The 12,824-nt window shown below is 42.7% G+C and overlaps 2 pseudogenes; one reads left to right on the top strand and one right to left on the bottom strand.

Annotated features, from left to right (window-relative positions):
• LOC101996045 lies at positions 1 to 895 on the bottom strand (annotated as a pseudogene).
• Positions 896 to 10,822: 9,927 nt separating this feature from the next.
• LOC101995753 lies at positions 10,823 to 12,598 on the top strand (annotated as a pseudogene).
• The last annotated feature ends 226 nt before the right edge of the window (positions 12,599 to 12,824 follow it).

Below are 12,824 nucleotides of genomic sequence, written 5' to 3'. Positions count from 1 at the left end.
TTAGGCTTCAAACTCAAAGTACTGTGGGCCAAAGTGTAACCATCTTCGCCAACACTACTGTAGCTCTTGCCATGGGGATGGAAGGCAACACTGTTGATAGGTCTGAAGTGGCCTTTGACTCTTCCAAACTCTTCTTCAAAAGCCATAAGGAAGAATGTGGCCTCAAACTTGTCGATCCTGGTAGAGGTTACGGTTACATCCATGGCTTCCTGACCACCCCCAGCACCACATGGTTAGAATCGGGAGGGAGGGGATGCTCTGTTTCCAGTGAATCTTCTGATGTTCAAGATGCATGGAGTCAAAGAGCTAAGCTGTGTTGTCCTTGGATGCAGTGACAAACGTGGTCATGTCTCTAGACAATTGGATGTCATTGACCTGCCAGGAGTGTTCCTTAACATTCATCAACTCCTCTCCAGACTTGGCACTATACCACTTGAGCTCTTCACGTTCTGCAATGATGTACTCCCCCAGGGGTCCCCAGATGCCACTAGTGAATCATTGTAGGGGATCTTCTGTTGATTTGACTTGGAACCCGTAGATCAAGGAAGCTCCCACAACACTGGTATCCCTTCTGCTTGTCTGTGGAGAACATGATGGTGTTGTCCCCAAAGTCAAAGTCACAGGCTCGGACAGCTGAGTTGGTCTGAGTAGAGCCAGCTGCTTCCCTGTTTCACAGTCCCGGGATGACAGCTGTTGTCAGCTGAGCCAGTAAGGACATGGTTGGTGTCCCGGTCAGCATCCACACACCACCCCGCTCCAGTATGGCCCATGCAGGGCTCAGCCTCTCGCCAGTCACAGATCACCCCACACTAACAGTAGGGTATTTGGCCACAGTGAAGACGAGCTCTCCTTTGTGGCTGGACTACTCATGACCCTGCAGCAGGATAGGCTTCATCCCCATGGTGACATGAAGAGGATTGAAAGAGGACTAGATTCAAAGGTTTTCCTTTTTTCTTTTCTTTTCTTTCTTTTTAAGATAAAGGTAAAATAATTGCATCAGATGTCCCTTTTACAGCATGGTAAGCTAAAGGCAGTGGTCTAACCATGGCAGACAACTTAGGAAGGACTGTGGTTTGAGACTCTTGCCTGGCCAAGATACTGCTTACTTATCAGGCAGATGCTTACAAATGCACAGGGTTCAAAGGTCATGTCATCCTCATCACAGACCTAAGGAAGATGCCTGAAGGAGGTAATGACAGAAAGCTTATGTCCCCACAGCTCCTATGCTGAAATATCAATTGCCAATGATGACATCAAATCTGAAAGGGCAGAATCCTTAGGAACAGAATTATGAAAGAGAACAGAGAGACATTCCTGTCTTTTTGCTACGTAAGATCACAGTGATCTTCTTCCAATCTGGTCCTTGTCTTCTCTCCCTCCAAGAATGGAGTAAGCAGACAGCAAAGGAAAACAAACAAGGGGGACCTTTATTTGCCACTTGGGAACTTTTTACATGGATTAGGAGAAACTTGAAATAGGGAAGGAGAATCAGGTTGGCGGGCAGTTGAGAGAGTGTGGTAGGGGGACACCTCTAAGTTCCCGGTGGCCTGGGGTGCCTGGCTGAGAGGTGTCACAGTGCCAATGGAGGGCAGCCCCTTGCAGAGCACGCCCACAGATCTGTGCAGGGTGATAGGGCTTCCATCTCCAGCAGGTGCCGACATCTCTGGAGGCAGGATTCTGTCTCTAAGGCTTGAGCAGTTTCCCCTCTCTTCCCGTCCTAATAAGTACTCTAAGAAGTTTGGCTCCAAAAGTTTCATTCCTCCTCCTCTCGAAAGCACTGAGAGCTCGACTAGGGCCACAGCTAGATTAGCAAAACTGCTACGTGGGTTTATATAGAATCAGACGGGCTCTGATTGGCTGTGTGCGTATGCAAATGAGACCAATAAAGAGCTGTCAAGCCTGGAGATGAGAAGCCAAAGCTCCCTAAAATCTGGGAGAGGTATCAGTCCTGGAACTAAGAACCAGGGAAAGTGCAATGAGAATTGCATGAAACCCCAGCCTCACGAGGGCCACAAGAGAGAAGCAGCCTGTTGGCTGCAATGAGGTGTTAGTGTCTATGTGAGTTTGTTTCCAGCTGCCCGAGGCCTTCACTCCAAGCTGACATAACCAAAGTCCAGATCTCCCTGGGCCCACCCATTAGCTGCTGCGGGTTGTCAGAGGCCGGGGTTGCGGGGAGCTCCTGTATCTTTCACCAGGAGGAAGTCAGACCCTTGAGAGACACCAAGTGTGAATGCACTCTGATCTTGCATCTCCCAGCCTTCGGAGTGTTAAGAAATGGTTTTCTGATTCATCTACCTCTTTCTTAGTATACGATGATGCATTGTGGGTGTCATCTTGCCTGGAAGGAGGGATGACCCGAGGCTTGGTAAGAAACTTCTGACTGTGACTATGAGAACATTTCTAGAGGAGACTGGCGTTTGGAACACAACTGGAATGGGGAGACCCACCCTACTGAACTGGTGAGCCAAACGGAACAAAACCCAGAAAGGAGATACTCATTCTCGCCTATCTAACCCTTCCTTTCAGAGCAGGTACAGTTTCCTGCAGCTCCTATCTTTGACCATCAGACTCAAGTTCATCATCGTTTAGACTCCCATGGCACCAGCTGCCTTGGGGTTGGGTGGGAACTCCTAAGCATCGAGTCTCCTGCTAGGCAGCATCACTGGTCTCCCCTCATCCTGTGTTCTTGAATGGGGCTGCAGCTTTCCTTTGCTTTCCAGCTTGTCCACCATTGTGGAACTGCTCAGCTGCTGGTTATGTGAGCCAACCTAACCCCTTCTCAACACAAGCTCCTCTATTCTGTAGATTCTGTTTCTCTGGAGAACCTTTACTACTAAGTATTTCTGCTGTAACAGCTTGAATGGACTAAGGCAGACTCTCACGATCAAGTGTTTTATTATTTATTTATTTACTTATTGCTATTATTGTTGCTTTAGTATAGTTGCAGTGGGATAAGAGTCCATGAGGGCAAAGTTGGGGGCATGGTGACTAGAGTTGGAAGCCAAAAACTCACATCTTCAACTAGAAGCAGGAAAACGGAGAGTACTAGAAATGCCATGAGTCTTAAAACTCTTAAAGCCCACCAGCATACTTCTTCCAGCAAGGTTACACCTCTTAAACCTATCCAAACAGCATCACCAGATGGGGACCAAGTATTCATATCCCTGAGACTATGTGGGGGGCCTCTCATCCAAATCGCAAGTATGTTGAAAAGAAAGTGGATAAACAGTGAAGTTTGAGTTCTACCTCTAGGTCTTTGTGTCTTTTTCCCCAGCTACTTCCCCTTCCTTATTACATGCATGTATGTTTATGTCTAACTGGGCTGTGGTAGTCTCTGGAAATGTACAGTTTAAGTGCTAAATAAGGACACGAGATAAGAGACATGTTGTAAGGAATTCTGAAGTCATTGTAGCATATAAAACATTCTAAACAGTCTCAGTAAATCAGAGGGTGGCCTACACGGGTCTGGGAGATGACGGCAGCAAAATCGTTTTTCATCTTATCTGGGGATAAGATTAAGGAAGAATCTAGAATGAAACACTTTATTGGGTATCAAAGAACAAAATTATGATAAATTGAGCTTCAAAGGATAATTAGCTTGTATTAGTAATTAACTCATAATTGAAAATATCTTGCCTACAAGGTAGAACTCCAGGGAGCTGCATGAAGGAATAAACTTTTCATGCAAAATAGGCTGCAAAAACAGGGTGACATGAGCTCCCACTCCTAACCCAGAAGCTATCTCAACTGATATCTGCTTGCAAAGGAAAAATTAATTCCCTTCAATGCATGCTCCATGGAATCCCCATGCAAGTAAATGGCCAATCCAAAATAAAATCAGTGATAATTTTGTAGATTTGTTTTTGTCTCATATTGTTTTGTTTGGGCATTTTTTGTATTCCTGTTCTTTTGCTTGTTTATTATTATGGTTTTCAATTTCTATGTGTGTTGTGGAATAATCTTTTTGCCCACTGTGAAAATGTGTCACTTTGATTGGTTTAATAAAAAGCTGACTGGCCAATAGCTAGGCAGGGTTTTGGGAGCAGAGAGGATTCTGAGAAGAAGAAGGCAGAAATGCAGGGGAGATGCTGAGAGACAGGGAACAAGCAACACATGCAGAGGAGAGGTAATAGCCACAAGCCACACGGCAGCACATAGATGAATAGAAATGAGTTAATTTAAGTTTTAATAGCTAGTTAGAAACAAGCCTAACCTATCGGCCAAGCCTTCGTAATTAATAATAAGTCTCCATGTTGTGATTCGGAAGCTAGCTGACTGAACAGAAGAAGTCAGACTATTTTGAGATAAAGACCTAAAAAACCCAAGGGAAACAGAGTGATTGATTGACCCCCTCTCCATGTTCTCAGGAACCCCTAGCATTGGAAATTCCCCTCTATTCCTCCCAAGTTTCTTCCTGTCCCCTCTAGCCACCCTGAAAACTCCTCCAAGAACTAACTTTATGGCTAATCCCAATCAGCCAATCACTGACTCTGTCTTAGATTCAAGGTTGCATTATTGACAGAGTGGATTGGCTGTATGGACAATTCTGCAATATGTATGTTTCTAGGTTTTTTTTCTTTGTTGTTGTTGTTTTTAAATTCTGTTTTTGTGTTGTTTGCCTGTTTGTTTTCTAAAGAGAGAAAGAAAGGGCATGGATTTGGGTAGGTGGGGAGCTGGGGAAGATCTGGAAGGAGCTGGAAGAGGGGAAACTGTGATCAGAATATAGTGTATAAAAATCATTTTTTCTACGATAAAAAAAACAAGGGGAATAAGAAGATTGGTCCTTTCAAAGTTACTCTTTTTATAGATGATATTATTTACTTTATGGAAAAAATTGTTAACTCCTTACTGATCTGTTACAAAGTAAACAATTTATATTTTAGTTAGGTGGTGCCCAACCTTAGGTTAGCCATGATTTCTTTAAACAGAGAAAATTAAGTAGAACATTAGGTTTTGATTACCAGTGCCGAGAAAGAGAAGATAATCATGAAATGAACTGAAAAATAAAACCAATTAACACAGCACAAAAAATGAACAAACAACAATTTGATAAAATTGGCAATATTAGCAAGAGGAAGATTAAAGCATATTGTTAAATATAAGAGCGAGGCAATCACCTATATCAGCCATTATATTTTATAAGGATGGACTGCATTTTCCCATAAAATATAGAAAGTGACAGATAAGATTTAAATTGCCCACCTATATACTATTTATATAAAGGTCAAAATTAAAGTCATCCACAAAGAAACGTGTGGCACACACACACACACCACATAGATGGTCTTTGTCACCAATTTCTGGCACTGAGCTTCAAAACCCTTGAGCTTTCTGAGTAATAGGAATGTCTTTGTTATGCTAATGAGGCAACTCCAGGTGGAAGCCTTAGATAGCTTCAAAATGGTGACTGGCAGAGAAACCAGTCACATGATTAGAAGGCTGGAACTCTCAGTGACTTGACCTTGGGAGAAAGAAGGATGCTAGAGATTAACTTCAATCATAAGGCTAGTGATTTAATCAATCCTGCCTATATAACAAATGACAGATAAAAAAAATACCAGGATACTGAAGCTTGCAGGTGCTTCCTGGTTGGTGTACACTTCATGAGGGGGTAACATGCACAGATCCCACAGGAAATCCCCTTTTCCCAGAGCAAGTCCTGTGTTTCTTATGTTCTTGAACTGTATCTTTTGTTTTCTGTAACAAAAATGTAACTGTAGTGTAATGTTTTCGGTGAGTTGCTTATTTTTTTTTATTTTTTAATATATACATACATATATATGTATATATATATATATATATATATATATATATAATTGTGTGTGTGTGTATATATGGGTATGCCATATATCGATACATGTACGGATGGATGTGAGCAGCAGTCAAAAGACAACTTTCAGGAGTTGATTATCTCTTTTCAGCATGGAAACTCCAGGGATGGAACTCAAGTTGTCAGGCTTGGTACTACTATCCACTGAGCCACCTTGCTGAATTTTGCTTTTGGTGAATTTTATGAGTTATTCTCTTGAGTTACCAAACTTGAACTGGGTGTTTAGACACCCCCTTGTTTGTAGACAAATCAGACAAAGTGTGGGTAACCATTTATAACGGCATCTGACATTAAATCTAGTTTGTGTCATTCCCAGGTGGCATCAGATCAGTTCAACAATTGAGGAGTAAGAGTACTGAAATTAGAGGATGGGACTGAGATTAAAGATACCAAGTAAAATAAATATAACATTGTAAACTTTCAGGTAAAAAGAAAAAAATGAACTAGTGTGTATCAAAAATAACAGCAGTTAAATATATAAAGGTAAAAGAAACAAAAGAAATCCAGGGAAATGGGATAAATATATAATTGTAGAGAACAACAATGAGAATCTTTCAGAGTTACCTGAAGTTTCTAGACAAAAAAAATCTGGAGAAATTCAGTGATATTATCAATAAACTCAATTTAATAAATATGTGTAAACAGAGACTGCTCATTCGTTTCCTGGCTGCCCAGGCCCAAATAATCACACAGAAACTGTATTAATTACAACACTGTTTGGCCAATGACTCAAGCATATTTCTAACTAGCTCTTATATCTTAAATTAACCCATTTCTATTAATCTGTGAATTGCCACTAGGCGGTGGCTTACCAGTGCTGGCATGTTACTCCTTTGACAGCTACATGGCATCTCTTTGACTCTCCTACTCTCTGTCTCTATCTCTGTTCAGATTTCCCACCTGACTTTACTCTGCTAAGCCATTGGCCCAACAGCTTTATTCATCAACCATTAAAAGCAATATATATACAGAAGGACATCCCACATCATCTCCCCTTTTCTGTCTAAATAAAGGTTTTAACATTAACACAATAAAATTACATATAAAAACAGTTATCAAGCAAAAATTATAGTGATAATATTTAGTCCATTTATATTTGGCAAATTAAGGAAAATACTCTATCATTTATCCTATCTTTGTGAGTCTAAAGTTTTATATCTAATTTATCCTTTATCATAACTAAGGAAAACTTTAACTGTCTTCGACTCTTCAAAGACCTCAGGAGGTTATAATAATACCTAAGTTAAGAGGAAGTGCATTATAAGCAACTTTCAAAACTCTAAAATTGACAAAGACATCTTGCCTCCTGGAAAAAAAAAACCCAAGTTCTTCTTTAACATTAGGGCATCCATCTTCAGCCTACAGGCCCATAGTATCTGGCAGACTTTTCCATGAAGCAGGAAATTTGAAAGACTGTTTTGCCTATCTTGTAAGTTTGTCGGTCACTTTCTTCTGTGTTCTGCAGAATGTCTGGCCATTTATTCTGTGAAGCAGGAATCCTGAAGGATCATTCTGTCTTTTGGAATGTTCAGCAGTCTCTTTTCTGTGGGTCCTGCATGTCCAGTTCATACAGCACACAATCAAGCAGTCCAGGCAAGAGCGGTTTCTTGTCCAAATGACTAGCCTTGCCACACAGAAGGCAAATCCCATAATGAGTTTCTTCAATACCCATCAGCTCATGTCTCATGTCTCACTGTTGAGCAAAGTCTAAGTTCTTAAAACATTTTAAATGCCATATTCTGTAAGTCCTTGAAAAGTTTGAAGAATACCTATCCATCTGAAATATATCTCTGTACATCTAGTAAACCTAACTAGCATGACTACAAGTTTGACCATTATAAATGACTGTTAATTTGTAATTTTAATTATAGATTATATTTTAAATGGGCTGTATAAATATAATACCTTAAACAAGAGCAGAAGTATATATACACAGTGTAACAAATCAACCTTAAATTTGTATCAATAGACCAAGACCTCCTTAAATTTGTATTAATAGACCAAGATCTATACCAATGAAAAGTATTCATCTCTATATGATATACCTCTTTAAATGAAAACAAACATTTATAAACAATAACTTTGGGAATTTGGGTATAGTATTCTCCAAATTGCTTCCTGATATTTGTTGGGTGAAGTTTCACAGGGATCACGGAAACCTTTTGGGTGCTCTTGTTCTATCAAATCACATTAGTATGGAAGGAAACCACAGGTTCCAATCCTCTGTAGAAACAAAAGCAGAACTTCTTTTCTAAAGTAACATCTCCTTAGACTCAAATGTTGAAGTCACTCTATTTAAATATATATGTTGGTTTAGCTTAGCAGCCCCCAGAAACAAATGTCTCTCAGCAGCCAAAAATTCAAAGAGAACACAATAATGTACATAATCTAGACTCTCTGTGTATTTTCTATCTTTGTGTGGCTTATTTTTATTTACTCCTTTAGTCTATGACTGTCTGCACTCTTTTATATTACTTTTACTGTCCCTTTTAGAGACCTTACTTCTTTTTATAACTGTCTTTTTATAACTCTTTTTCTTCTCTCCTAAGCTCACATACATTTCTAAATACAATGTGTCTCATTTAGAGGTCTTTTATGTCTAAATCTGTCCTATTGTGTTTCTGAAATTCTTTTCTGACAAGTAGCATTTTAAAATGGTAAGCAGCGTGGTCAGAGCTGCCCTGGATGCTGGCTCCACCTCTCTTGGCCTTTCAACATGGTGGAGGTACATTCATTGCCTCTGTAAGATATCCTCACTGTCCCAGCTTTAGGGACACAGCAGGTCTATGTTGGCATTAAGCAACTTGTAGCACTCTGCTCACAAACCCCATTTAAGTGTTCCCTAGTCAGACCTCCTGAATGAGCCAGAGCTGTTTATGCTGCCAGTATAAACCAGGAAGCCTTCTTAAAGGAGCTGTGTCTCTGCTTGCAGTCAGCAAACAGAGCCCACCTGAAAAAAAAAATGCTGCTGCCAAGAAGCTGTGCTTAACTCTGTTCTTTTGTGTCTAGAATTCCTTCCCAAGCTCTCTCAGGTTTTATGTGGATGTAGTCAGCCCATGTTGGCACACCATTTGTAAACAGAGACTGCTCATTCATTTCCTGGCTGTCCAGACCCAAATAATCACACAAAACTGTATTAATTACAACACTTTTTGGCCAATGGCTCAAGCATATTTCTAACTAGCTCTTATATCTTAAATTAACCCATTTCTATTAATCTGTGTATTGTCACTAGGTGCTGGTGTGTTACTCCTTTGGCAGCTACATGGTGTTCCCTTAACTCTGCCTACTCTATCTTTGTTCTAATTTCCTGCCTGGCCTTACTCTACTAAGCCATTGGTCCAAACATATCTATTCATCAACCAATTAAAGCAACACATACACAGAAGAACATCCCATATCAGATATGACTTATAAACTACAATGCTTCAAAAGAGAGCATATAATATGCTATGTAATGTCTATAGATTTTTATTGTGTAACTGACTCCAGAGAAAGCCACAAACTTAAAAGAAGAGAATATAGAAAGAAGGAAAGGTAGGGGGAAAAGTGGAGGAGGAGAAGGAACGAGAAGCTGGGCATGGTGGGATATGTGCAACACCAACACTTGAGGGGTAGAAACTAAAGGATCAGAAGTTCTCCACTAACCTTGACTATAGGTCACTCAGGATCATTCTGGGCTACCATGTTTCAACAAGAGACATGCAGAAATACTACATCTCCTCTGACTACTGCTGTGGAATTATCCCTCTGTACACTGTGTGAATAAATGTTGCTATGATTGGCTTAAGACACAAGCTAAGTGGCCAATAGCTGAACAGGACAAAGTTAGATATGAAAACCAAACCAAGAATGAAGGTTGAGTAAGGGCAGAGTGGAAGGAGTCACCAAACAGACAGAGAATGAGTCTGACACACAAAATGGGATAGAGGTAAAAACCACAAGATTAATAGAAATGGGTTAAGTTGTAAGAGCTAGTTAGTAGCAAGCTGAGCTATTGGCTGAGCATTTGGAATTAATATAAGCCTCTGTGGGACTGGTGGGCAGGAAAATAAAACTGCACCTACAAATGGCACCAAAATATTCGGCACCTACATCCACATAAAAAGTGAGAGAGCTTGGAAAAGAGTTCCAGACACACAGAAATGGAGCCAAGGCACTGTTTTCTAATCTTGTATCTCTCATGGCAGACAGAATGTGGAGATGCATGACCCAGTGTTAAGCTTAAGTACATTTTTTTTTCCATGGATACCTTCTCCCGTGCTTGTTGGGCTTTGGCACATGCCAGAGAGAATTCCAAACATGCTATTAGCCATATGTTTCAGTGCTTTGCCACCCTTGGATTACCTAGCCAAATTAAATTACCATGCTTTATTGGTAAGGACTTTGTAGACTTTCTACAAACATGGAAAATTTATCATTCCACTGGCATTCCATATAATCCAAGGGGACAGGCCATCATGGAAAATTACAATCAAACCCTTAAGTCTCAACTGCAAAAGCAGAAGGGGGAGTCCCTACCCCTGCATGATCAATTGAGAAAGGCATTATTGACCCTAATGTTAGAGAAAATAAGCTGTCTCCTTTTCAAAAACATTGGTCCCCATCAGTTACCTATAGTTCTATCTTGGTCAAACGGAGGGACCCCTTGACTGGAGCCTGGGGTGGACCAGATCCCCTCCCCTCCCCCCCCCGGCAGGAAGAAGGTTTGAAGGCGTCTTTCCCCAAAATGAAAAAAGGCTCATCTGTGTGCTGGCTAGAGATCTTAAATATTTACCCCAACAATGGGATGACGATAATAATGTTTCCAGGGAGTGTCCCACCCGAGGATTGCTTTTCTGCTTCTCCCCCAGAGATAGCTGGGGATGTGGATGCTGCCACTTAACCTGATGAAAACCTAGAGGAGGCCAGAGCCATCCTGACCCATCAGATGGAAGGGCCCTAAAAGGTGCTGCTTTTCGAGCTGGTCACAGGTTCTACTCAGCTGGTGACATGGGCAGCGGTGACAGCAACAACATGGTGTGTACCAGATGGCTGAGGAAATCACCTCTTGAGAAGTTGAGGTGCTATGCCTGGAAAAAAAAAAACGCTGCAGAGTGTCCAGATGAGTGGCAACCTGGATGTGCTGGAATACTACAAGAGCAAACACTCCAAGAAGCCCCTGTGGATCATCAACCTAAACTTCTGCGAGCAGGTGGCTTCAGGCCTGACTTTCAACACAAAAGAGCTGCAGGATAGTTTTGTGTTTGACATCAAGACCAGTGAGCACACTTTCTACCTGGTGGCTGAGACAAAGTCTGACATGAACAAGTGGGTCCCCAGCATCTGCTAGATCTGCGGCTTCATGAGTACAGACTTCCCCAGAAACCTTTCTTCATCCAGTCACGGTCTGGCTCTTCTCCAGCTGGGTTCAGCAGCTCCAGTCAGCACCTGCTCAGAGAAAGGAAGTCCTTTGCCCCTTCCCACATCAGCCTGCTGTGTTCATCAGTGCCCCTTGGGAGTATTTCCACCTACTCCAATGCATCAGAGCCCAAGGACAGAAAATGCAAGGAGTGCCAGCTTCTCTCAGGGCGCCTGGCAGAAGAATGATATGGCCGTATGAAAAATTTCCCAGGTAATAGACACTGTATTAACGGAGCCAGTGGTCAAGTCCATGGCTTCTACAGCCTTCCCAAGCCAAGCCACACAATACAGAATTGAAAGACAGTACTTATGACCTCCCCCGCAGTCTGGCTTCACACAGCCATACCAAGGGCAGCCTCACAGGGTCCAAGACAGATACTGAGGATGTGTACACCTTCAGGACACCCAGCAACACCCTGTGTCGGGAGTTTGGAGACCTCCTAGTGGGCAATATTGATGTTCCAACCACTCCTCTCTCAGCCTACCAGATTCCTAGAACATTCACACTGGAGAAGAACCACAATGCCATGACAGTGGCCTCTCCTGGAGACTCAGTCATAGCTCCTCAACCCTGGCCCCCCAAGCCAAGTCAACCAGAAACACCTTGGTGGGGCAGCCCTCAGCAAAGACCTCCAATCAGTGAAAATAGCATATCTGTAGCTGCTACCCTTCCCGCAATGGACCACAGCTGACTCCCACTGAACTTCTTCCTGTGAGACCTATGAGTACCCAACATGAAGTGGAGACTGTGTTGGTTGGTCTGCCGAACCTCCAGAGAGACTACCATGGGCCAATCCGACAGTACCAGCTCTGATGACAACTACGTGCCCATGAACCCAGGTTCTTCTGCCCTGTTGGCTATAGAACAAGCAAGGGACATTCCCATAAGCCCAGGGCCTCATCACCTTGACCCATTCACTGCCCTTCCTAAGAGGCCTTAGCCAAGGAAGTGAGATCCAGCCACCTCCAGCCAATCACAGCCTCAAGCCTGACTGGAAAGCACAGTCAACACCCTTTGACTTGAGACATAATGTGGTCATTGATGACCTCCCCTTCAAGTCACCTATCACCAAGTCTTGGTACTGCTGTCCCATCTCCACACAAAGCATCACCAGCACAGACTTGGGAGCTGCATCTCTCGTTCCCAGTGACACCAACAGCCCGGCTCCAATCTGACAGTGTAGATTACCTAGTCCTGGACCTTCAGCCAGGCTCCCTAAGCCCTCACTGCAGGCATTGCATCATCTGTCACATCGGATGAAAAGACAGACTGTCCAAAGTGGACAAAGAGAAGACGCAAGCCCTACAGACACCATGCAGGAGTGGGCAGATGTGCGGCAGTGCTCAGAGCCTTCCAAGCTGTGATGTGGTGGGGGGCACAGAGGCAGCTGCTCAGAGCTGGCTCCTTGTCACCTCCTTCTCCATCCCTTACAGAAAAAAAGGTGGGGGGAGTCTCCTGCTTTGGATCAATTTGTCTGCTGCTTGGACTCAGAGAGAGGGCTAAGGCTCATGTCTCATGTCTGCTCACCGCTCTCTACTCTCTACCTGAGGGCTGCTTCTCCAACCCTCGAGGATGCTAACCAGGGCGCAG

The sequence above is a fragment of the Microtus ochrogaster genome, chromosome 21 (assembly GCF_000317375.1).
Source record: "Microtus ochrogaster isolate Prairie Vole_2 chromosome 21, MicOch1.0, whole genome shotgun sequence".
Lineage (NCBI taxonomy): Eukaryota > Metazoa > Chordata > Mammalia > Rodentia > Cricetidae > Microtus > Microtus ochrogaster.
The sequence above is the reverse complement of the archived record's forward strand: the minus strand, read 5'-3'. Positions and strand labels throughout refer to the sequence as shown.